General features: G+C 34.8%; 1 protein-coding gene across 3 annotated transcripts in view; it reads left to right on the forward strand.

The window, feature by feature from the left end:
- The window catches only part of LOC137930896 (GATA-binding factor C-like), a 121,167-nt gene that overhangs the window by 16,990 nt on the left and 78,007 nt on the right, over nucleotides 1-26,170 (forward strand). The window lies entirely within an intron of this gene.

Genomic DNA, 26,170 nt, shown 5'->3' on the forward strand with positions numbered 1-26,170 from the left:
GTAAAAGAGAAAAAAAGTATATTTCCATAGTTTTTTGTTTTTTCCATTTGAGGTTTAAATTTTATGACCGCTATAAAGTTTTTCGTGGAGACAGGTGGCTCTTCTTTAAAATTTCACTGCTCGCTCAATGTGGGTCCTTAAAGGCTAGATTGGCATGCGCGGTCCGCTTAATTTATTAAGCGGTGCTTCGGTAGTGACACTTAAGAAACTGTGTCACTTCTCGGAATCGGAACTGGGAATCGATTTGGTCGCGTTCGCTGCAGTTATGTGCTGTAGTTTATGTGCGCCCTCCCTTAATCCGATTTTTAGCCTGTTTGTAAACTCGACTCGTTATCGTGTTACGCGAAGGGCGTTGGCGGCTTCTTCTCACTTTGATTATATCTAAATCTGGTAAATCCGACCGTCGACATACGGCAGCGGCGTCGCTATTGCCCGCAATAAAATTACGTAAAACATTGATTTTCAACTTGTTTTTTATTTCGCGTGTCAACGTTCATCAAATAATCGGTAACATATTGTTGTTAAATCGTTCTCTTTAAATGTTTATATTTCAGTTTCGGAGGCCGTTGTCACTTGAGAATGGTCGCAGATAGTATAATATATCCTCACGACAGCAAGGTTTCAATAAACAAGTACGATGACAGCAAGAATAAAGAGTGCAGTATATTAAGTCTGAAAAAAGTGTCAGTTAATATTATTTTTAAAAGCTACCAAGGCTGCGGCGGAATATGTTAAATAATTCTTTGCACGACACTTTGTTTACATAGGGAAAACTGTTTTTTAATAATATAATTTATAAACCGTAAATTAATAACTGTTAATAACGACACATTTGATTTCACTATCAATGTCATTAAGTAAATATTCAAATAAAGAATCTTTGCTTCGCTTGGATTCCTACCACGACGCCTGTAGGTACTTGCTTCGAAAATTGAGAGCTTTGGAACGCAACAACTTAAAAAAAAACTAAAAGCAGACTTCTACATTCCTCGGATTGGGTCTCCTTTTTTATACAAAGTGTGTCGTCTCTGTAATAGGTGAGTGTAATGCGATACGAGCAGAGGGCATCCGATTTGACACGCACTCTTTAATTTATGGTTTGGTGACGCGATTGATGATATGGATAAAATTATTTATTTCACTTCGTTTAAGATGAAACTTTTATAGGTTACTTTTTATTTAAAATACTCTTATTTTAATTCAAAGTTAAACTTAAAACTATTTTTTATCTGTACTCTAAAAGTCACAGGAGTTTATGTTTCGGAGGGTCCTATTAGAATATTTTTGTTCCAAAGCCATGCGTGCGTCGTCCAATAAGACAAACATATTTATACAATTCGGCGTCCAGTATCAGCCGTCCATCGATTTCACGCGTACTGAGCAATGACAGCCGAGTTCGCTTCCTTGGCTCCGTACGTCTTAATATCAACTTTACATTAACAGAATATATTTTAAAATCCCATCGCTGTATTTGTTTTTAATTTTCTGCTTTTCGATAATTGTAAAGGAAAAATTCTGGTGTGTTTTTCTTGAGCGCCTAAAGTTCAAAACTAAAATTCATTTTTTTATGTACTAAGTGTAAATAAAATTTAACGACATTCGTGTGAATCTTGTCACATGTTATGTAGTTGAGAAAGAAATAACGGATAATTTGTTTTTGAGTACCATTAACGGATCCTCTCCAATTACCGTTTTCATAGAGGTAAGTAAATGAATGTCGTATCGAGACCAATCATCACTATACCAATTAAAATCGACTAAACATTCGTTTTACTTAAATTGCGGCGACCCGGGAACAGGCATTACCTGTCTATTTTAAACTTCTTTTTCTCCTCATTTCATTCTCTGTCCTCTATAATTCGTTAGCGCTGTCTTCGTTTTCCGATCATGCTTTTTATTCTTTTAAAATTCTCGTTAAAACTAGATGTTGTCTTTAGTTATATGGCGCATGTGAGCATTATAGCGATGGCTATTCTATTTATTCGTTTGTGTTTTAACAATGAATTACAATTACGAAAAAAAAAGACGCCGCTTTTGCCTAATGCAGCGTATGCCATTATGTGTTGAGGTGAGCGAGGAAATGCGTATGTGGGTACGTGGAAATGCGTGTGTGCGTGTTCGTCCCGCAGATTGGTGCAATTAAAGGCAGGGGCGGAGCCTGCGCCGGCGCACGCGGAGACATCTCCTCCCAGCCGCGCGATGTCTCAGCCTCGTATAAAAATAATGACGCTTTGAACCATTAATTATTTCCTCCCTGTTCGTACACGAATTAATAAGCCGACGGCAATTCTGTTTGCGAAAATAATCACTAAATTACCCTCGGTTTCGGTTCGGCGAGGATGAACCTACTTATTACATGCAAGATGTTATTTTATACGACCATTTTTACTTATCTGCAAACGCGTTGCACGTATACAATTCATAAAAATTTATAGAGGAACGTAAAATAAATATTAATCAAATGTAACTCTAGCTTAGTTAAGAAAATATAATTTCAGGTAACAAAAAATTAAGGAACTAATTCCTAGTCTGATGCATAAATTCAATTAATTTGGGTTTCAATTAGTTTGTTTTTATCTTTTAGTAATTATAGCAATCATTTAAAAACACAGTTTTAGATTATTAATAAAATTCGTAATAATCAATAACGTGAACACAATAAATCAAAATTCGATTTAAAGTTAAAAGCTAAAACTAACGTTACTTATCTTTATATACGAAGAAAGATCTAATTTCACCACGAATATACCAAAAATAAAACAATGTGAAACTTTATAAGGACTTAACACCATCTCATAGATTTTAGGAAATAAAAACTGTTTTCCAGTTTAAGCTGTGCAAACTTTTTCGAAACCTCTTCTATTTACTTGTATAACAGCTTGTTTAATGAACTATTTCTCATTTTATTACTCATTTTCGTAAAACAAAAATCTAGATAATAGTATTGTATTAACTTTAACAGATACAAACCGCGTGGGTCACTAAACAGCAGAAAATAAGGAAACTTTACCTTCAATCTTATAGAAAAATTTCAGGTTATACAAAATATATCAATGTTTTTCTAACCTTAAATATTATTATCACTTCATATAGAGAACATTTTTTTATTTGTAATTTCAAGTTTTTTTCTACTAAGGCACTCTCCTATACATAAATAAGCTCAAGTCGGGCGTTTGGAACCCTTGTGGTTTTAAGTTGAAAGATGCATTTATAGGCGAGCTCAAATTGGGTTCTTGTGCCATTCTTCTCTTGTCGTACACAAGTCGTCACTGGTAATGATCCAATGGAGAAAATAATATGAACAATTGAATAAAAAATAAAAAATAATATAAACAAGTTTTTGTTCTACGAATAAAGGTTGTAACAATGTTATTCTGCTTGTTTATGTTTAATTCTCTTTAAAAGATAAAACTATAGAATCCCAGATTGTTCTTAATAGGACTTAATTTGCTAAATATCTACGACTTGTAGACTTAATTTGAATTATACGATAGAGTAGTGCTAATTCAATTAGCTTAATACAATATATAAATAAAGGCTCCTTGGAATACTAGGCATTGACATGCCTTCCACTAGCGTAGACCAAGTTGGGCAACCCTACAAGAAACCAATATCACCACTGTCCATTATTTAAATGATCCGATAACATTATTATTTTTATTCATGCATTTCTATAATCACGCTGTAATTTAAGAACGACTACCGACTAAATTAATCTTCTTTCTATAACTTTGCTAATACTTTGTAGAAGATTGTATAGAGAAAAAAATTGAAAACAGTGCAGAAAATTTAAAAATTATAATTCCTTTTGAAACTTGCGCAATGGACAGTTCTCTATAAGGTTCATATTGATTCATTCCTAGGACAGGACGTCGGTCAGGTTAGCTAGTATGAAATAAATCTGAACGTGTATTTAATCATACTGACAGTTTGTTGCTGTTTGTTAACTCAGTTTACAGAAAATAGGTAGAAAAAGTATTCATAATTTAGGAATATTTTAGCAAAATGTATAATTGACTGATTGTACGAGAGCTATGATAAAATACTTAATACAATAAGGCACCCGGCTTTTGGTTTTTGGAGCACATGTAAATACTCTTACCTTTCCACTAAATGCGCAAAGCAGATTTTAGTTTTTCGGTTATATAGCTAGGAAAAGTGGTGACAACTTGGAAAAACTTTTATCATCGCATAGATGGACGGCGATCATGAGGCCGCAGCCCCACACGTTGGTTAGATTAGGTCCTAACAAACATCGACACCACAGTAACGAAGTAAAATAGACCGTCGAAGACCGACACAGATGACATAAGATAGAAAAATCATAAGAGTCACGACGAGGGATCCGAAGCAAGGAGGCGTAAATACGTAACAGACAAACTAAAGTTATATAATAAAAGAGCTAAAAAAACTATAATTTAATTAAGAAAATGGTATGATTGTATGCCGTTTGCGATGTTTGCATAATTATAAAAAGTTAACAGTTCTTGGCAGGAGTAAGTTCGCGCGTAATCGCTACCGGGTAATTTATGAAATTACTCAATTTCATTCAAAAATCTCATTACCTACGCCGCGCCGGACTGGAATTGCAACTTGCAAGAACGTATACACAATTACTTATTTGTGTTTCGTGCGGTTTATTTACGTCATGCTATGTCTTCTGGTATTCGAGATAAAAACTAGAATGCGAATCGTCGGTTTGTTCACGTATTCCTATTTCTTAAACACATTTGTGCAAGTTTTGTCTAAATTGTCTTAATTTGTTATAATTTTTTATACTTTTCACAAAAACATAGCCTTCACGCTACGTTCACGTTCATCGTTCACGACAAAAAATGAATTTTCTATAAAAGAATTATATGTTTCAAAAATCATTACGTACACGAGTAAAGTTTCCGCTGTACATACACACAGTGCAAAATTTTTATTTATTCTTAAGCAATTTTCATTTTACACCCCGAAACTCCATAAAAATAGTATAGTATAATTTAGTTTTTCAATTTTATTTTTTATTCTTTATTTTTAAAAATTAATGGTGTCGGGAAGAAATTGCCGTTAGCGAAAATTGATGATAAAAAAGCTACACTAAAAGGAACATGACAAAATAAGATTAATAATTAATTAAAATCTGTAGGTAAAATTTATGTGTGCTGTAGTAGACACAAAATAATAAATACATAGTGATTCAGTGATCAGAATCACCTAGTGCGTGAAACACTGAATTTCACATATGACCCGTCAAACTGTCACTGTCAGTTGACAGCTGTTGAGGCTGAAAGGTTCTTGACTGGGAATTGAATAGAGGTGGGCTGCCCAAGACTAGTCAACGTGATGATTTTTGAAGCAGGCTTATGCCTTGCAGTTGGCGTCTATCTGTTGAAAAGAAGAAGAAAAGACTATCATTAGCTGATCAGTGGAAAAATCTGTGTTTAAAAAGTAAGTAAATATATAAGGTGAACTGTACGAAAAACATATTATTAACTTTGGATATATACATATTTCACGACATCCCCCGGTTAGCATCGCCCACGGGCGTTCGCGCGGAAATCGAATATTTCTGTGAAACTTTCCAGACTCGGAGCATGTTCGCTTGCAAACTCTACTGAATTCGATTTCTGTGCTTGAGATCTCTTAGATTTTCCATTCAGACGATTAATTTAATGTAACTTTGAGTAAACGTTTCGAACATAACGTTTTACTACTCTTTTAAATTAGTTATCTTAATTAGCTGTTGTACAAATTAAAATGTTGTTAAAGGTTGTATAAAAAACGAATCTCATGTCATTTTTAACTTAAATATTTATTTATGTTTTTAGGTTTAATTATTTTAATAATTCTACAGATATTTAAACGTAGTTCAGATAGAAGTAGTGTTGTTAAGTATTTTATTTGCAAAAATCGGTATAACATTGATTTTATATAAATCTTGAAATTAAAAGTAATACCTCGCTTAAATTTATGTTTAATACTATGATATAAAGAGTTGTGTGTACTAACTAAACTTATTAAAATAAGTCAAGATAAAATCTGTCGATTGTTGATGTGAGTATGTAAGTGCTATTAAGATTCAATTTGAGTTCCTTTCAAGGAGCGTGCGTCGATACTGCATGCTCTACGGTAGGATCGTAAGTCCATAAGCAGAAGCACCTCACGTTTAATTAAATCAAAGACGCCCGTTAGAACGGCCGTTTATACACCGTCACAATACATTTAACAGCGGCCGCTTTGTGGCGTGTAAAAAAACGCTGACTTGATTGCGACTGCGTGTGCGTGGATTGCTATAACATTTCTTACGACCTATTAAACGATTAAATTAGTCAACCCTAGATTGTTGATTTCTGTTTATAATACATTTGTTCACACATATAAATGAATTCACACATAAGTGAAACCTTTTTGTTTGGTTCTAAAAACAAAAAAAGAAATTTTTATTTCTATTTCATCATTGTTTATTTTAAGAATGTAAATGATTAGATGTTTTTATTATCTATAGGAACTATTATTTAAATAGTGAATTTCACAAGAAGACCAATTTTAGGCCTATTATTAAATAATAAATTATCGATTTGATAAACTTATTTTAGTATATTGGACGAGAAAGATATCCTAGTAGATTGAAAAGTTGAAGTAGTAAGCTAAATAGCTCGCAGGATAGATGGTCGCTGGAACCTTAAGTTTTTTGGAGTGGGACCACGAATCAGCAAGCACAACAGACGATTTTGTCATTGTCGTTAAAAACGCTGAATGCAGATTTCAAATCTGTCCTGTTAGAAGTCTAAGGTAACCTATGTCTAATAATGTCCTATGGTAGAAAAAATAATGACGATTAGCGAAACTAGCGTAGATAAAAATGTTTTGTAATTATAAATATAAATTAAAATAATGGTATAGGCATTGTAATATGGTCAGTAATCAATTTGAAATAATTCGTTGCGTTAATAATTATTCAGTTAGACTGTAGGTAAAGCTTGCATGCATTGCTCCACTGACGTAAACTAGAAACTAAATTATACCATAGTTTCACTGTGTGCTGCCGGTTCGGTTACAATTAGAAAAATCGATCGCCGCCTCGCTACCAACAAACAGCTAGAACGGAAACCAGCGTCGGGTTTTATTGGCGCTCTTTGTGGAAACTTCGCCCTCTCTGTTGTATCGATTGCTTTTCAACACGGGACGAGTTGACCTAATTACTTAAGTTTTTAAATCGCTTAACATTTGTTTTTAGATCAATTTGAAACTTGCACAAAGTTGCACCTTATGTGAATGTTTTTTTGAATAGTTTTACCGTACATTTAAGGTTTTTATTATTTGATTCAGGTTTGTTATCGTTATAATTGTATTTATTTAAGCTCGTATAAGAATACAGAACAATATATATATATATTGTTCTGTGTTGTTAATGTTTCTGACTTTAACAATGATGTACTCTTTTTAAAATATTTTCTTGATTATTATATATTATACAAATAGCGTACCAACATAAATGAGTTCATAATATAAATAAATCTTTAAACAACGTATTTTCTTGTATATTTCTTGTAATATGCCCTGGTTTTAGCATGTTGAAATAAGTAATATTAATATTAAAATATTAATTTTGAACTATTATAAAAACTAATCGAATGATATATAACACATCCTCATCTTGCAAACACTTTAATGGCTAAAGGCGGAGGATTCTATGGAGGCTTTATACCCGTTATGTACTTATAGCGCAAAATTATGGCCTATAACTGTAGGGCTGGTGCATAGTTCGAAGGCAACTCGGATATCGACGAAGAGAGCCATAGGACGTTCACTGATGGATATAGGCTTCCTCAATATATTTCTAATAAGGTCGAATGGAGGCGGTCTGCACCCAGCGTCTACCGATGTTCATCTTGTGGATAAACGTACTGAGTTACTATTGCCGGTCCGTGGTCTGTGTGACTTTAGATCCTCAAACACTTAGCGGTTGTCTGTACTGTGTGCTGTATGACTCACCCACAGTCAGTTTAACTTGTCAATCCGCTGGGCAATGTTGGATTAAAGAATTCGAAAGAGAACTAAAGTTGTCGCTACAGTTTTCAAAATCTGTGAACTGTCGTATTAGTCGTCCCATCATATTAGTGTTTAAAGTGAAAGAGTCATGGAGTGGAAGCTTCATATAGGCACAAGAGGTGTAGACACCACCAGATACCACCACCGATGAGCTCCAAACACGTTTTACGTAAACGAAGACAATAAAGAACGTGGGGAAGAAGGTAATGACTATGTATGTCTAGCAATCCGTGGACGTAAGCTAATGATGATGAATATAAAATATTTTACGAAATATCTTATTTTGCAGTTAAAGGTTTAACAAAGTTTTCTTAGTAGTGATTGAAGAAAACTTACTCTAGAGTAAAAATTAACAAGATGCACAAAATAATTGGTTATAGGTGTTAAAACCTTTAATGAGGTTAATGTATAGATCATTTTTCTTTACAATTACTTTCAATAATCCTATGATATATTTTAAATATGTTACGTTATTTTTTATATTGGAATGCGGATGGACATATAACTTCTTGCAGTACAAAGTCTTGAGGGATGGATAGTAAATAATAATTAACAATATTTAGTAAACTGATTTTTAAGGTATTTTCTTACCACTCATTGATTTTCGGATAGGATTACCAATATATTAATTAACAGCTAATAAGATATACACTCCTTTAAAGCTTTTACACCCATAACCAATCATCTATTTTATCTTCTGCTACAATGTGATTATGTTGTGCTACAAACTCCCGATCAATAGCAAACACCGTTTGTAATAAACAATTTGGAAACAAAGTAGCTACGTAGATAACTGAATCGAAAAGTTCCACGTACCCGCACTTTGTTGTGAGTAATTAATAGATTAAGCATAAAAAATGATCCCTCGGTAGTTGGTTCTCGCGCCATTGCACACACGGTTTACTAAAGAACTTAATGTATTCATATTGCTTTTATATCTTTCGCGTGATTAACTTTGATTGATCGCATCCAAATATTGATATTTGATATTAAAATCTGATGATCGTCGCGTGGGAGAAGTACACAGCGATTCATTCATATATCTCAAAAGTGTTTTTTTTTTCAATTATCAGAATTTTTTTAATATTACTATTATTATTCACAAAAGTTTTAATTAGAAATTACTACATTAATACTTTGTGTTAGTTATAAGTGTAAATGTTTCAAAGAGCTAAAAGTATAGCTTATTTACGGCCAACGTATGGAACACTATCTAAATAATTTCTAAAAAAAATAATAATAACGTAATCATAATATAGTAAGAAAAAGCGTTTTAAAAATTCGGATTACTACGTATTAAATAATTGTTCTTCAGATCTGCTTTTGTAGACTTTGTACTGCCAGTAATTATTAGCATGTTACATTGCAATAGAAAAAAGTGATGCGTATATTCAGAGTGATCACTTGAACCATACTCTCTCTTTTAAAGCTTTCTTATATAAAGAAATTATAATATTGCTAACCAAAGACTAATTCCTCGTTATTTAGCTAGGTTAGTGAAGTTACTTTTAAAGGTTTTACAAAAGAATATTCAGTCTAAATGTTTTTATCTTAGTTTATTTTTTAAATATGTGAACAGCCCGATCAAATTTAGAATTTGGTATGGGTCTCGTTTCCGGTCGATTGGTGCGCTGAAGGTGATGTGGACGGAGCTTGATCGATGAAGGTAGCGAAGACGTGCGGTGAGCTCGCTTGAATTCGTCCTTTCATCGCAAACTTAGTTTAACAGACAACAGTGACACGAATATTATATTTTAGATCTTCGTCCTCGGTAATAAGGACATTAAAATAATAATATTGAATTATTTAGAGGTAGTATCTTGCTTTTTCATAGTGTGGATGAGCCGGTGGTTATGTCACGATTTGTCATACATAGCAGTGCGGTTACGGACGGCACTAGAGGAATGTCCACGATTTCGTCTTTAAGCAGAAGTTATGACAAAAATGCCATGGGAACGGCCATTGAACTACGGTCCCTTTTTAATTGATTGGCCTTTAAAACCGCTTAATGGCGATCGTGTAGTGAGCCCGAAGCGGCTTGCGGTTTGGCCTACAAACTAGCGTTAGTTTCGTTTTGTAATGAACGTGACTCAGTTGTATTTAAAGTGAAAGTTATTGTTATAATGCTGTATTCATTTGGTGCTTAAAGAGAAAAAATGTATATTGAATTATGAGGACCTAATTTATAAAGCAAAAAAAGTACAATTTTAGTCGCTCTAATGAATTGACTTAGCCTCTAGCATAATTTAAAAATACCAAGTATGGAGGAGTTCATTCGTGGCTTGTTTATACGTTTTTAACACTTATAACAAATTATAGCCGGGCAATTTAAAGAGAACGTTCGCGTTCAACGTGCAAGCGAAAATTACCTTAAATGAAAAATTTATGTTCTCATTGCACCGCAATTTGTACTTTAAAGCGTTTAGAGCAGAGGGCGTTAGCGTCGCACCACTCCGTTCCGAGTGGAAGCCTATTTTCGCAGCACATTACTGAGGATGAATGATTTCCTGGGCCGCCATGATTTATGTCCCGTTGTTTTGTCCGCGCTACCAGCGGCCAAAGAGCGGGCGACGTAGACTCATTACTAGGCGGCTGGTAAAGAATGGACAATCCTTTGTGTAAAGAAAGTATCGCATTTGTCTTTCTTTGTTGTGTTCGGGACGCCGTATCGCTGACTACAAGGGGTGTTATCGTTGATCGGCCACCGAGAGCTGTAATTAAAGTACTATTCGTAAAACGCCCGCGTTCTCGCCCGAAACATCCTTCCTCGTGTGCCATTACATTAATCACAACACGTTCGGTTTATAGCGTCGTCTATGTTCGGAAGGCTATTCCTTCCGACAATGTTTTTCTTATTACCTACTTTCTGCACAAAGTTAAAGATAAATTTATTTTACATAAAGTAGATATATTCGTAAAATACACTTTACTTTTCAAACATTTGTTTAAATAATTCTCTGGCTAGTCGTTAACTAACGTTGTTCGGGTATTAATTACCGGTTTTTTACATGTCTGCAGTTTCATTACCATTATTTATAAGTCCTTAATTATTTCTACGCTATTGTTTTGAAAAAAAAAAACGATTTAAAAACTAAATATTAATGGCGTCTTAGTCGTAAATGAATAATCCGTGATAACGCTAACTTGACTTGCATGCTAACAAAATATGTACTGATTTAGTGTTAATAAATCGTAAACTTTCTAAAAGGCACTTTGTCGCATAAGCTTTAATTAATTTAAAAAAATGTACCACAGGTTTACTTTCGTGAATTAGTGTCGATTTTTTTCGCTTGAATGTGTAATATGGGGTGATTCGTATCGTTCAATTTATACGAAGAGTTTTATAATGAAATACTTTCATTTATTTTTTTAATTAATCATGTATTATTTAAAACATAAATGTTTGTGTGAATATCTTTCATCAAAGGTTGGTTTTTAGATTAAAGGTGTTCATGTCCAACTAATATCGTTTCAATATTTACTACCTGAAACTATTTCAACATTATTACGTAATATTTCCGTAGACAAATAAGTACATAAACCAAAAAAAATATTTCCTTATTAAATAATTGAACAATAATTATTGGATTCAGATGTCTAACGTTAAGGTCAACATAACAGCAATAATCTATCAGCATAGTCCGAACACCGACCGAGTGACCGGCGCAGGGTACAGTCGCCGACACCGCCGAGATAATAATTTACAAGTAAAACATAGTTTTACATGTTTTGATAATTCAATCTTAAATCGATAACATTGATTTGTCATAAGTTAATTTATAATTCTTTTTTACATAAATGTTGATTGGTTATAATGTAAAAACTTTAAAAAGGTATATTTTTAACTCAACTGTCCGCAAAAAGTCTATTTCTAATCATTCTGTATAAAGCGATAATTGAGAAATAACGTTTAAGTTCCAGCATTAAAAAGTCTGGAGGGTCAGATATAAAACAATAATTAATTTTAAAATTTACTTAATCTAATTATGAAAATGCTTTTAATTAATATGTTATTTATTACTTCTGAAACCGTTAAGTTTTGGATGAGATGTACCATATATTATTTGACAGCAAATGAGCTATATATTCAAAGTATTAAAGCTTTTGCACTCATAACTAATCATTCTGTATACTGTGCTTAAACATTTATGTTCTCGAGTGTACGTTGTGTAATAAGTGTGTATGGCGGTTTGCGGACTAGCTCGCAAAATAACTGTTATCAATGCAATTGCGCTTCGGGTGCATCCTGTAAGTATCGAATAGTTGTAGCGATGAGTTTGTTACATCATGAATATAATATGGTATTGTTACCCATTTTCAATAAAAAAAAAATTTCAAATCTACAAAGAAGATACTGAACACAAGCCGCTTCCAATCGATTTTGTTGGAAAACTATGGCAGCGGTCCATATAGCAGTGGAGGAAATGAATTTGATATATGTAAAAACAAAGTGAGCAATCAGCTCTATTTGGATGCGACTTGCATTAAAATTTTACTATACATATCTCTGACACCGAAAAATTTTTGAGAATGTCAAAAGTTATTTTAATTATCTGTAAAATATCCGTTAATTTTATAATATTTGTCTGTTACAAAAAAGAAAAATGGTGCATACAATTCCAAAGATTATGTATATAAGCGCTTGTGATGTGAAGAGTGTTTAAGTTTGCCAAGCATCGACTATCACAATCTTCCCCGACCGGTTCATTCATTTTGCGAACAATCACGCCGTACTGTGTCCACTGGCAACTCCTGACAAACAGTCTCACTACAAAACAGATTAAAATGTCCAATAAGTATACCTAGCAAATGATTTATCATTTCATATTCCAATTATCGAAGCATTAGCGAATTGTCTTTCTCTCCGCATTGAATTGTATTGACATTGGATAACTGCGCAGTTAATCATTCTACGGCTTATTGCTATACATGACAAGGTGTTACTGGGATCTTATTTATCAATGTCGTAATATAAAGAGATTTACCTAACAATACACAGTACAGCTGTTTCTCCACTTCATTAATTTGATTCAGATTTAATTTATATTCACATGTATAAAGGTGATTGGTTATAGGTGTAAAATCTTTCAAGCAGTTAATGTATTACACATTTGTAAGCAAAAGCTTTAACTTCTTCACATCTTACATAAAGTGATCGCACCGAAATTGATTTTATTATTTAGAATATGACTGGTCAATAACTTTCTGACAATACAAAATCTGCAATGACAAACAGTTAACAATAAATACATTTAAGATCTAGAAATTTTTAAAAAACACTGTTTTTACTATATTATCATTATTTATTACTTTTGATGATTTTTGAGTAAGATGTCGTCGTCGTTTCAGTGCATATATACCCATTGCAAGGCGTTGACCTCCAAAAATATCTATGGGGAAATATACCATAATCACCACGTTTGGCAGGAAGGTCGGCGATCGCAATGTGGTATTAGAGTACGCAGAGGACGCTTCTGCCCATTCTCTGGAAATTTATTTGTAAGAAGTGATAATCCCTCATAATAAATGCATAGAATATGAATTATCTTTAAGACTGTATCCTAGGTATCGAATTTGCGACCTACTATCGCAAATCTGAGTCCTCTACCACATGGCTACCTTTACTCATAAAACTTTTACTCTCCTTTTTACAGTCACCCTGTATAGAACAAAGCCATTATCACCGTACTTATTTTTATATGTAAATGAGAAACAAAACAAAGGCTCAAGACTAATTAAAGCGTTCACAAAAAATATAAAGGTGGTTTTTGTTTGATCGACTAAGCCTGTATTAAACAAGGTTATTGCCTGAGGGTAGACACTCTGTTGTCACATTATCAAGTGAGGTCAGTAGACTCTGTTCGCGTAAGTTTTAAAGGATTAAATTATGATGATCGTTGAACAGGCTGATACAGGTATGTATTGGGCACATATTTAAACATAAATCTACTAACTGTGATGTTGTGAATATATATATAGGTGTGGTCAATGATGGTGGATTATATTTATAAGTCGCGGATTGATATAATTTTTTAATGTAAATAGATTACCATGGTAATATATATAGATATAGAAAGATCAGGTTCGCCTAACTAATAACCACTGATAAGCAATGGATTTGTGTTATTGAAGTCTCTATACTAAGAATGTTTCTTCTATTCGGTTCACAAAACTAATTGAGTATACAAACTATAAACAATAAATAATTTAGGGACTTGTTGTTACACTGTGATTATTGTGATCTAGATGATTATTTCGACCTTTTTAAATTGAGATATTTTACAAAATGACTATAGAATAACATAAGTGCCGTTTTATTATATTACAGACGGTTGAATCTTAGGATCTATAGTTTTTTTTTACGATCTTATTTCATGTTTAGTTGTTTTTTTTTTTAATTTTTAGATTATTTATCATTAGTGTAGTTGTTATTGTTCGTAATGTTTATTGGGTTAAGACAGTAAAGTTTGTTTTCTTTGTAGCGTGTGGTAAGTAAGGTTTAATTCGATAAGCGGTAGTGGTCAGTCCGTCCCTGCGGTCTTCGGACTCGTATTTTTGTGGCGATGCCGTAATGCGCAAGTCACGAGCGGTTATGTAAGCAAGCTGCCGAGCGGCGCCGTCATTATAGGCATTATTACAGGAACACTCGCCATCGCCCAGCCATTGTCAAGATTGTGGGGTCAGAGAGACCCCGGTCCGATGTTAACCAACTTGTAATTTCGCAACAAGTATTCCTATAACCCAATAAATCGTAGCTTGTAAAACAATTTACCGGCATCCACGTAGGAGCACGAGATGTTGGCGAGATCACGTCCGATGATAGACATCGTGACCGACGCACGGTTATTAATTATGGAAATTACTGCGACTCATGTCGAGCGCGTCCTTACTTAGCCGCGGCTCTATTTGTTGTGTCACGGTCGGATTTTAACTGTTCGCTGTGCTTCTTAAATTGATATTGTGTCTACTCCTTTATTTCGTTCAACGAGTGTCCGTTGAGTTGCCGGGTGGTCATTTTATAGCTGTAGATTGATATGCGATACAAAAAAAAATTCACCTGATAAACAATGTCTGTAATCGATATGTATATGTAGCCTTCCCATATCAAATATAAAAAAGAACGTCTTATTTCAATTTCGAATTTTCTCATTCGCATATAATAACATAAGTAGTATGATAAAAAAAGAATTGCTGTAATAACATTACACAAAGCTGTGTGAAAGTTTGTTTACTGGACTTTGAGTATAACGAAACTACTTTGTTTATGACAAAAACAACTGGCCAAAAAGTAAAAAAAAATATAGTATTCACACGAAGACAATCAAAGAGCTGAAAGAAAAAATCAAAGAAATCCAGTCCGAAACAAAAATGTTTTATTGGTTAAATAAATATGAATTATTTTAGCTTATTTAAAAAAAAAAAAGATTTTACGACCAGCATTCCATAATAGGCGTACATATCATTATTTAACTGATAATGATAATAACAAATGGGAGATAACGGTTAAATTTTCTTGTAATGATATTTGTTATTGGAGTAAGTATACAGGGTGCTTGGATATTGGTGTTTGAATGGGTGAAAGTATAGCTCATTTGCTGTCAATTCATGTACGGTACACTGTGTTCAAAAATGAATCGTTTCAGAAAATGAATAAGGTAATGGTAATACAGCATAAAATTCGCATTACTATATATTAACTATAAATATTCTCAAAAATTTCTCCCTACAGACTTAGTGTTGCCAGAAGGTATTGTCAGTCTTAATGATATAAAAAAAAATTGTAATTTATTTTAGAGTGGCCACCTTTGTAGCTTTTACACTCAAGTCCCTGTATCCCTTGTGCCTCATCTTTAGCTTTGTACAATTTATCCCCGAAATCGTCTCATACATGACTATCCAGATTTATCAGACACTGTATTCGCTGGCTATAGCGCTCCCAGAACAATAATAGTAACATGTATAAAGCCATCTTTTTTAGTTGACGCAGAGATAACTTAAAAATAACTGAATTTATACAACCAAAATGTATATCGAGATTAGCTGAAACACTAACCATAAATATGTTTTAAAAAACTGATTACATGAAGGGAACCCGCGATCACAAAGCGGCTATTACAATACAGGCCTTATAGGAACTCGTCACTGGTTTAATGGGATCTACGATGAAGATAATGCAATAAAGACGAATAAAATAGGTCAAAGTCTAGCACGTATGCGCTTTATGCAATTTGACGTAAGCACTTGATGCATTTAGCGATTGTAATAATCTTTCTTCGTTGCAAATAATTTTCCATAAAAGGTTTTTTTTCCGAGAATAGAACACATAAAACGTTTCGTTCTAATTTAGTATACCCATATCTTCTTTATATATTTAAATATTGCGTAATAGACCAGTTAAACTAGTTATGAAGACATTTAAAAAAATAATTATGTCAGTGATTTATATTTTTTTTAAATCCGCTGTTAGTTTAGTTTATAAGTGGGGAGCACCAGCTCTGCTGTTTAGGCTCTAGGAAAAACTGATGAAACTATGGTAGTACGCGAAAGTTATCCCGTAGTTTTTAAAACAAGTAAGAAAAGGACTAATATATAGCTACTTCCGCTATGTAGCCGTATTCGTGCAATAAAGTGCACCGCCCGCCAGCCCGCTGATAAATGCGCATGCGGCAAACAATACGAATTACACAACTACGAGTACTTCCTTTAATTCACTCAACACGTGTATCACCCCTCCAAGGGGCATCCTCAGGAGTAATGTCATACCGACCAGTGCCAAACACCGAGTCAAAAAAAAGACAAATGCATAGTATGTCGGAAATAAAAATCATTTCGCGGAAGATGCTAGTAATATCTATATAGTAGTATCTCAACTGGTGGCTTCAGTATCTCAACATTAAACTGTCGCATCAAATGTAGCGGAAATTTTCTAGAGGCAGGTTGTTCGTAGTGCGCCGGCATAGCAAAGCGTCGGTCTGTTTGATGTCGGGAATCACAAGTGTAGCGTGACATATCCGACGGCCAACGGTTGCCGCAGCCATTTTTTTTGGATCTATGAACTCTTTTTCGTGTCTATGTCACGATTACTGAATGATGAGCACTGGCGTTGCTGTCGTAAATTAAGTTTCAAGTGGCTTAAAAATAAAATATATAACTTTCTCCTACGAATTCTCTTTAATTTTTAAACGTGCGTAATAGAGTAAAAATAAAAATTAAAAGATTTCACAAAGTCGACATACTGTGATATCAAATTTCAAATTTAAACTCAAAACATCTTAATCCAAGTAGACATTTACACTCACTTTTAAATCGTCGATTATTTTAACATTAAAGGTGGTAAACTACTCTCAGCTCGGAGTACTGATTTCCTGAGAAAATCCGGCCAAAAACTTTACTTTTTTATATAAAATGTAACAATGTTTGATATAAAGATTATAATCAACATAAAAATCAATCATATAAATGAGTTAAAAATCTTCAATGGCAATATTCACCTTAATCAAAAAATTGTTTTAATTACAGTTTAAAATTTTATCTCTTTCTCTCTAGGTTCTAATCCTATCTCTTTGAAAATAAATACCATCTATCTGCATCGAAATTTTTTAAGTTACGTCATCCAAAACCTCGATTAAAAAATTAAAAAGTAGAGTGCAAACATTAATAGGACCAAATCCGTTCGACACTTGACACCGATGTCATGCACGATGCGAAAGATAGGAACGGGTGCGGCAACATAATAAAGATGAAGGTTTCTCCGTGTAAGGATCACGATCCTCAAGCAATAGGATAATGACACGAGGTGACAATTCTTTGATAAATTTAAATGTTTTATTCACACAAAAAAGTTTGACAAAAGTACGCAAGTCAAACAATTCGTAGATATCAAATTTATTATGCGGCACCTATTCGCCGAATGAACCCAAATTCCACCTAAAAATGAAAACACAAGATGCCACTTCCTTCCTCGCTCGGAAACGAGAGAGAGCCATTGACAAGCGTTCGAACAATGAAAATTTATTAAAATGCAATAACAATAAAATTCATGTCCGGACATTAGTGATGTAAAATTATTCTTCAAACGCCACTTAATGAGAAGTGATGGGTTCGTAAGAAAATAAAAAAAAACAATGTACCCACCCCGGGTTCCAGCGAGTAGCACATTGTGTATGCAGGGCGCATGCACTTAAAATTACATGCCCTGTATGCAAAGAAATTCCTTTCACGGTGTCGCCGCGGCCGAGAAGAAATTGTGGTGTCGTCAGCTTACATCATTATCGCGACATGTCTATTTTTTATATTCCAGTTTAAGGAGTCTGTCGACGCAAAACTCGGATAAGTTTTTTAGCTCAGCGGAATTTATTGCCTCAGATGTTTTTCAGTAGTACAGAGGTGTAAACTTTATATAACGTTTTATGGCCGCGTATATGTCAATACCAGCTAGATCTTTTATTACAATAGATTTTTAAACAAACAACTATAACGCTGTTGAAAAAAGAATTCATTTTAATTTATTAATATAGTATACCGATCTCTTTCGGTTCGGCTTTTATTGGCGATATCGATGTGAAATTAATGAGATGGAGCTATTAGGCGCGAGACACCCACGACGACAAGTATTCGACCTCCGATCGGCTTAGCGGCTTCTGTCGCCTTGAAATCTCGACTCGACGAAAGCACGATGGACACTACGCTTAAACACGATATGCAAATGCGTAAACCATATATTTAAACTAAATCAGTTTCATTATAATATATCCAAATAGATGGCATATAAATAGTTTATTAATTTCCATGTAAAAGGAATTTTAAAGATTATTTAAAAACTGGTATCAATGGTGTTAATGGTGAATTTAAATTATAAATCAAAATGGTTAATTGAAAACGGGCAGTGTTACGTAACAGCCGAAATGCAATCCGGATATAAAATCGGATGGTCTCCAGCGCCGGTACGACGGTTCGGGCGGCCGATTCTTCCGCCGCGCCTAGTTGATATTCCCGGGGCCGCCCGTCACACGTCAGCCACCCGTAATAATAAGAATTGTAATATAAAAGCATTATAATCCAATCAGAAGTTAACGCGAGGTGTGACCGCCCGCGAGAACGACTTACAATTCGAGACGCGCCCGATGGGGTCGTAAAACATTTTTTGGACGCACAACACTTATGAGAATTACAAGGACAGTGTATTGATTCGGATAATGTGCTACATAAATGTGAACGGCGACGTCATGTGTGGCGCAACGGTGAGAACCGAGCATAAACTACAAGCGCATGTGGAAAATTCTATTAAAATTCTCGAAACGATTTTGTTTCATATTCGTAAATTGTAAAGAAATATTTTTCAAATGAATGACGCATTATACGTAGTTAAATAAACATATTTCGTCGGTGGACACTCCAACTTACAACATGTCCGATGACTTGCATACGTGTTTTAGTTCAGTAGTTTGTAGTATCATTTATGAATAATGGTTCATTATATAGCTGTATGGACTTAACGTAAATAGTTTATTGTTAATAAACAGCTACTATTTTTATAACATTCTCGTAGATGATGTCGTTACTAATACAAAAAGTTTAATCATCACAGCTTTTGTAGTGGCCAGGTGTTGTAGAGCTTTAAATATAAATACAGCGACACTTTCACACTTCTGTTGTAGATCGACAATAGCAATTATTGAATTCGGTTCGGTTTTCGGCATTTTTGGATTAAAATGATTCGTATATTGAGTGGGCAACTCTAGACGAGACGAGACTTTGCTTGTGTGACCAAGCACTTCGCCAAAGTGATCCATGAGTTCAGCGGCCCCCTAATCCAATAAAAAATCAATATAATGGTCCGAGGTAAGTTCCCCGAGTGAGCTTTCGAACTTCATTATCATCATTTTAGTAGTAAGATGTCCACTATTGGACATTGTCCTCCCCCAAAGATTTATAATACACGGTTGAAAGTGAACTATATAGTCTACATAGCGCGCAGAACTGATGATGGCCACTGGGTTGGCTGATTGCTTAGCGTTCTGCTGTGGAGACCACGACCCGAAAGCACAGCGTATGGCGTCCACCCATTTATGGTTTAAATCATAATTATGATGTAACTTTTCGCTTGTTATCTTGAATAAATTTATATATAATATATGTACACCTATTACCTGCTTAATGTTATTGAAATATCATATCAATTTTGGCTAAGATTTTTGGTATAAGAAATTTAATTTTATTAACATATTCATATGCAAGAGTAAATACAAACGTAAATAAACAATAATAGTCATAACAACTTTAATAACGATTACGTTTGTTATGATTTATTTTTAACCGCAAAATATTTTTCCTTATACGTGATTAACATCATAACTTCCTCATAAATCACTTTAATCAGGTAAACATCTCGAAGTTTGCACTGTGTGCGGATTGATTAAGTTGTTACTGGCAGATAACAGCGACTCAATAATCATATCGAAGTGAATGAATGCCATAATTCGATTCATAATGGATTCTGACGCGTGAAGTGTTAAGGGCCGAGAAATAGACTGGCATGCGAAAAACACGTCACAGTTATCACAATTATCCGTGTTACGTACTTTTAACGTTAGTAGCGATTATATTTAAATACATTACAGCCAATAATGGCGACTTCAACTTCTTTTTCTCTAGCCTTTCCATATTATTATTGTAAACTGGAAACGCTCTCGAGTAGCAGCAACTTACGTAGTAATACCTTTGATCGCAGATCGCGGGTTCGATATGATTATTACTACACAAAGATGAAAGAAATAGCGAAGAAACCTAACGTTTTAGAGATAAAAATCCTACATATTATATCTGGCAACAAGCGCATGTGGTGAATTTAAACCCAGTTTTTTGTTCCAACAGAATGTTTCCAAATTACGACTAATAACAAGAGTAACAGAAAATCTCTTTAGCAGAAATATTAGCTGGTGACGGCGTTAGTTTGTGTTGTCTTTTTATGATTTGTGTAGATGTTTAAACAAGTTAAGCATGATATCGGTTCAAAACGGACGCTGCATTGCGATGTTGGTAGGCACCTAAAATACTCTGTGCCGATACGACGATCAATAAATTAAAATTAATTCGGCGTGCGAACGGCGAGATCCGATGCGCGATACCGACGCCTACATTTATCATTCGCTAACACGTCGGACATTTCACAGGGGACGATTGCTAGAGGAATTGAACCTCTAATACAAAGCGCGAGGGGTTAAGCGGGCTACAGTTGCAATGCGTGTAATGATCCGTCGCGGGAACAAAGGATAACACGTCTAAAGACGATATGTGGAAGGGATAAGTTGGCGTATGTGCGGGGGTCCAAGAGCTGGACACACGCACGCGCACGCTGCTCGCATGCGGATGCGAGGTGTAGCGATACGGGCCTGAATCGCACAGACCGGCCGACGCTGCCCGGCCTTGAGCCCGACGAGGAAAGTTCTCACGATACCATCCACTACGCTGACCTTTTTAAATTAGATCAGTAAATCACGTCTTTATATCCGAGTTCTTCTAGGAACTAATACCAACCTATGTGGTATGTCTACATCATCGTACAGAAAGAAATAAATACGAATATCAAGTGGAAAGCCACTTGACGAGACAGAACTTGTTTACAGGGTTGTAACGATGTTTTATTTTTCTGTTGAAAAAAGATATTAACTCCCGGCGCATTCTCGCTGTTATTCAACGAATAATAACGAGCGTTATGCTTAGGATTTCTCTACGAGGACAAAGAGGGCATGGGACGCATGGAAGTAATCGATATGGCCTAGGAGATTGACAAGTTGAATTGGCAGTGGGCAGATCGCAGAGCAGAACAGGGCATCAAAGTTCTAGAACGAAGACCACAGACTACTTAGAAGTAGCAACCGTATCTTAAGACTTCTAACCACAAGGACAGAAGACCTTGATAAGACGCGGAATACAAGCCGTTTCCATTCGGTTCTATTGAAAATCTGCGCGCGGCTAATGTCCAGCACTGAACGTTCTGCGGCTGAAATTATGACGATACTGCGAATTTTAGTGCGCAAACTGTACTTATTGAAGTCTATTTTGAAAGGCGTCGTGGCTACGCATCCTATTCTTATGGACTGGATCTATCTATATATATTTATAAAAAATAATTTGTACGATAATGACGTGTTGGCCATGCTCTTAGTATATTAAGAGAAGAAGCACAAACTTCATATAGTTGTCTTATCTCGTATCAATGGCGTGGCTTATTATCACACTAACGTACATATAAATGTAAGAGATATGCGAACAAAATCTGCATAATATATATAGAAATGGTTTTTGTTCCTCCTTCCACTCAATGTGTTCATATAAAAATATTATTTTATTGATGCTAATTTTGTTAGTATGATTATGATAAACCATACACTACGTATAATAGTAAGTATTTACAGAACTGTATACTTTATATTGTAAACGAATAATATTGTTGTAAGAACATATACTAAGGGTGGCCTTTATCGATGGACGTTCTACCGAAGTTCAAGACAGCAATAAGATGTTTTCTTTTTTTTTTGTGTGGTGGACTTCACGGTTTTTACAGGGACTTTTCTCGGCATAGTATCACCTGGAGAGCACCGTAAGGTACCATAAGAGGTTCTGACGTCCCTAAATCAGTTTGGATGAGAACCGCGATTAGCGATTTAAAAGGGTAACTCTGGTATCTCCCTAGAGGACAGGTTATTATGTTTTCGAAGGATTATCTCCAAAGTAAAAAAAGAAACGAAATATATCTTACAAATAGGTGATAAGATAACGTTTACAAATAAATTACATTATTTAAGACAACTTTAACTTTAACTTTGTGGAATGAATGCCAATCAAACTCAAAATATTTTGATTCAAATAGATATTTACACAAACTTCTTCAAGTTAATTATTTTATATAAGTTGTAACCTACCACGAAGCTCGAAATGCTGATCTGCTGAGAAGTGTTGGCCAAACTCAATAGTTACTTTTAAAATGAAACTTAACAACGAATGAATTTATATATCATTAATGAATAAACCATGTAACTGAGTGAACAGAACAAGTTGCATTTTCCTGAGCCAAAAACAAACAAATATGATTTATTTAATAATATACTTTTAATTTGATATTTCATTCCGCAACATGCCAAAGTAAAATCGTAACTATTTTTAGTTAAAGGGGTTGTAACGTAACCGTTACACAAACAAGCGAACGCATCGTTGCTGGCTTCAACAACACTTGCAGAGCCCTGCAGCGCGGTGTACAGATAAGATCTGGAGCTGCATCTGCCGTCGAGGGTTGCATGAGGGCAGGGGTCGGGATACAATTCCGGTGCTTTGTTTCCGCACCGACTGTGAGAATAAACGTGTACATTGGTTTTGATTGGATTCCGATTTATTTTTATACATTATGTTTATTATTTACAATAGCTATTATATAAGTTAAAACAAGAAGAAAAAAAGTTAAAACAATTCCATTATATATATGGACAATTATAAACTCTAAATAAAATTAGTGAACATTTCTACGTCATTAAACTTTAGTTGTTCCTGAAAAATCGATCAATTCATTTTCCAATATGCTTTATTTTGTGAAAGTTATAGTATTTCGCAGTTTATTAGAATAAATAAATTTATCGTATTTCAGTGTGATGGTTCTATTTATTGATTGATTACACGATGATGACTTACAAAAATAAATTTTCTGTTTCGAACACTGTAAGACTAGTAACAAAGTGATTATGCATTCCACATTTTTTGTTTGGTTAAGCCCTAGCCTAGTCAAATGCATTGTTTTAATTTACATTGAGGATCGTAACGAAAAACAAAAGTGTTCTTTTGGTTTATTCTTTGCAGTTTTTTCATTTTTTGCTTTATAAAACCATACTCGTACTGAAAATTTAAAAAGAATATTAATGGAATTTGTTGGGATATTCTGAAGTTTAGTGTTTATCGACTCAATTGGCGATTAATTTTTATTTACATACATTAATCACGATACTTCTATATACTCCCTACACATAATGGGTTCATAGTACACTGTGTATCTAGCACAAAGGCCGAAACTTTACAGCTTTCTAATGAATAAAAAGCGCCGGTAGTAGCCGGTACCATGAAACCGTTCCAACTCCCGTTTAAAAATGTTTCGAGGGTAAAACCCTTGGCGGTTGTTTCGCAGTTTGTAGTATCGTGGTAGAAGGCAGGTAGGGCATGTGGCAAGATGGAGCGATAACAGGAATTATTCATACGCGTTATCGGTCCGCCATCGCTGGTGGCATTGTGAGCGAGGGGTAGCTACCGCTTGTGGACGCTGTCACAACGCTGCCGTGTGCGCTCTGTCTAATGTGACGTTGTAGATTGATTATTGTTTTTTTCGCATAGTAATGAACGGAACGATTTTTAATCGAATATTTTCATTCATTATATTTTAATTCATAAAATAAAAATGAAATCGGCTTTACTACTTTTGAAGTGTCAATGTAATTTATATTTTTTATATTCACATCGCTCGTGCAACCGCCTTTGGGTTCGAAAAGTTCTCGAGCGGCAATTCAAGAGTTGGTAGATCCGCGACTAGGCCCTTCACTAGGTGGACCGACGACAGTAGGCAAGGTCATGGGAAGTCGCTAGACGCGGGCAGCGCTAGAGTGATCATCGAGGCGATCTTTTGGGCGGAGTCCTATACTTTGCAGTAGGCTTTTATCGGCTAATATGCCGATAATGATGATATTATTATATTTCTAAAAATTATTAAACAACTTAACTTTATGTAAAGAAGCGAATATTCTGTTCGTTCTAATGTGTCCTGGAAAATTTTGTTCATAATTAGTTTACGAAACAATTAAATTTTACTTATTCATTCCTCGTAAAGACCATTTCTCTGTGTCACGCTCGTAGTTGGGACGCGATGTACGGGTGCCCTTGCGATAGGATCGCTGGCTATCTCCAGTGCGATCGACACCTGGGTGCGAGCCATGCGGGCTGTAGCAAATATTCGGGTAACATTGTTCGCGACATGTTTTGATTCTTCTTTTGAGCTTTGTATTATTAATTAAAGTGCACACATGCATATCATTAATATATTTACTATTTAATTTTGTTTTAATAAAGAATGTACGTGCTAAGTGCAAACCTTAAATCCCTACGGCAATCTGGTCCATGTCTTCTTGAGCGACTGTGGCTTAGAGACCTAAAGTGAGCGATCATGTTTCTGTGCCGTAAATTATCTCTCGTAACATACATTCGACGAGAAGACCTTAATAACGTTAATACAAATGCAGTAGATATGTATATTCTCTCATACCAAATTAATATATAATAATTATTTTTTTCTTCTTATCGTTTTAAGATTTCCAAGGATTAGCTCGGAAGGAACAAACGAATGCGCGCATGATTTGCGATTTAATATATTGTACCAATGTATAAGTAATATCGGTAATGGATTTATAGACCGTAATCTCATCTTATAAACATAGGTTGCACAGTGAGGTAACTGTTACTAACTAATCGTTTGGTACCCGCAGCGCACCGCGGGGTTGCGTCAACAGCGTACGCTCTGCCGCACTAGCGCAGGGGTAGTGTACTCCCTAGGGCAGAGCCTCACACCCGCCAGCCAATCCGACCTACCCACCGGCCAGACAACACCGGCACCCTAACAATCATCGCGCCCGTACATATGCTCGCTTTCACTTCTATAAATAATAATTGCCGAATGTATTTTGTTAAATTGAATGGGGTGTGAGTCGCCTCTCCCCTAAACTTTATTTAAAAATTGTATATAACCTTCTCGGTTTCAAGTTATGTACCGCTAATATAAAATAATTAATCAAAAATTATGCTTTTCACTATCAGTTTATCTCTGATATAGGGTGATTGGCTAAGGTGTAAAAGTTTTAAAGAAATGAATGTATACCTCATTTGTCAACAAAATCTTCAAAGCCTAAACACCTATTTCCAATCATTTTCTACAAAGGTATCACTGTAGAATCTAGAGTCTAGAATATATGACATTGAATTATTCTTCTGTTGGAAGATAGGTCAATAACTTCTAACAGTACAAAGTCTGCAGGGACAGCTGGTGAACAATAATTAATTTTAATGTGTAATAAATGGAATTTTGATGAAGCTTTTTCCTATT

Source organism: Battus philenor, unplaced genomic scaffold (assembly GCF_028537555.1).
Source record: "Battus philenor isolate CCGP_79_NKW_IND1 unplaced genomic scaffold, ilBatPhil1.0.hap1 SCAF_7, whole genome shotgun sequence".
Lineage (NCBI taxonomy): Eukaryota > Metazoa > Arthropoda > Insecta > Lepidoptera > Papilionidae > Battus > Battus philenor.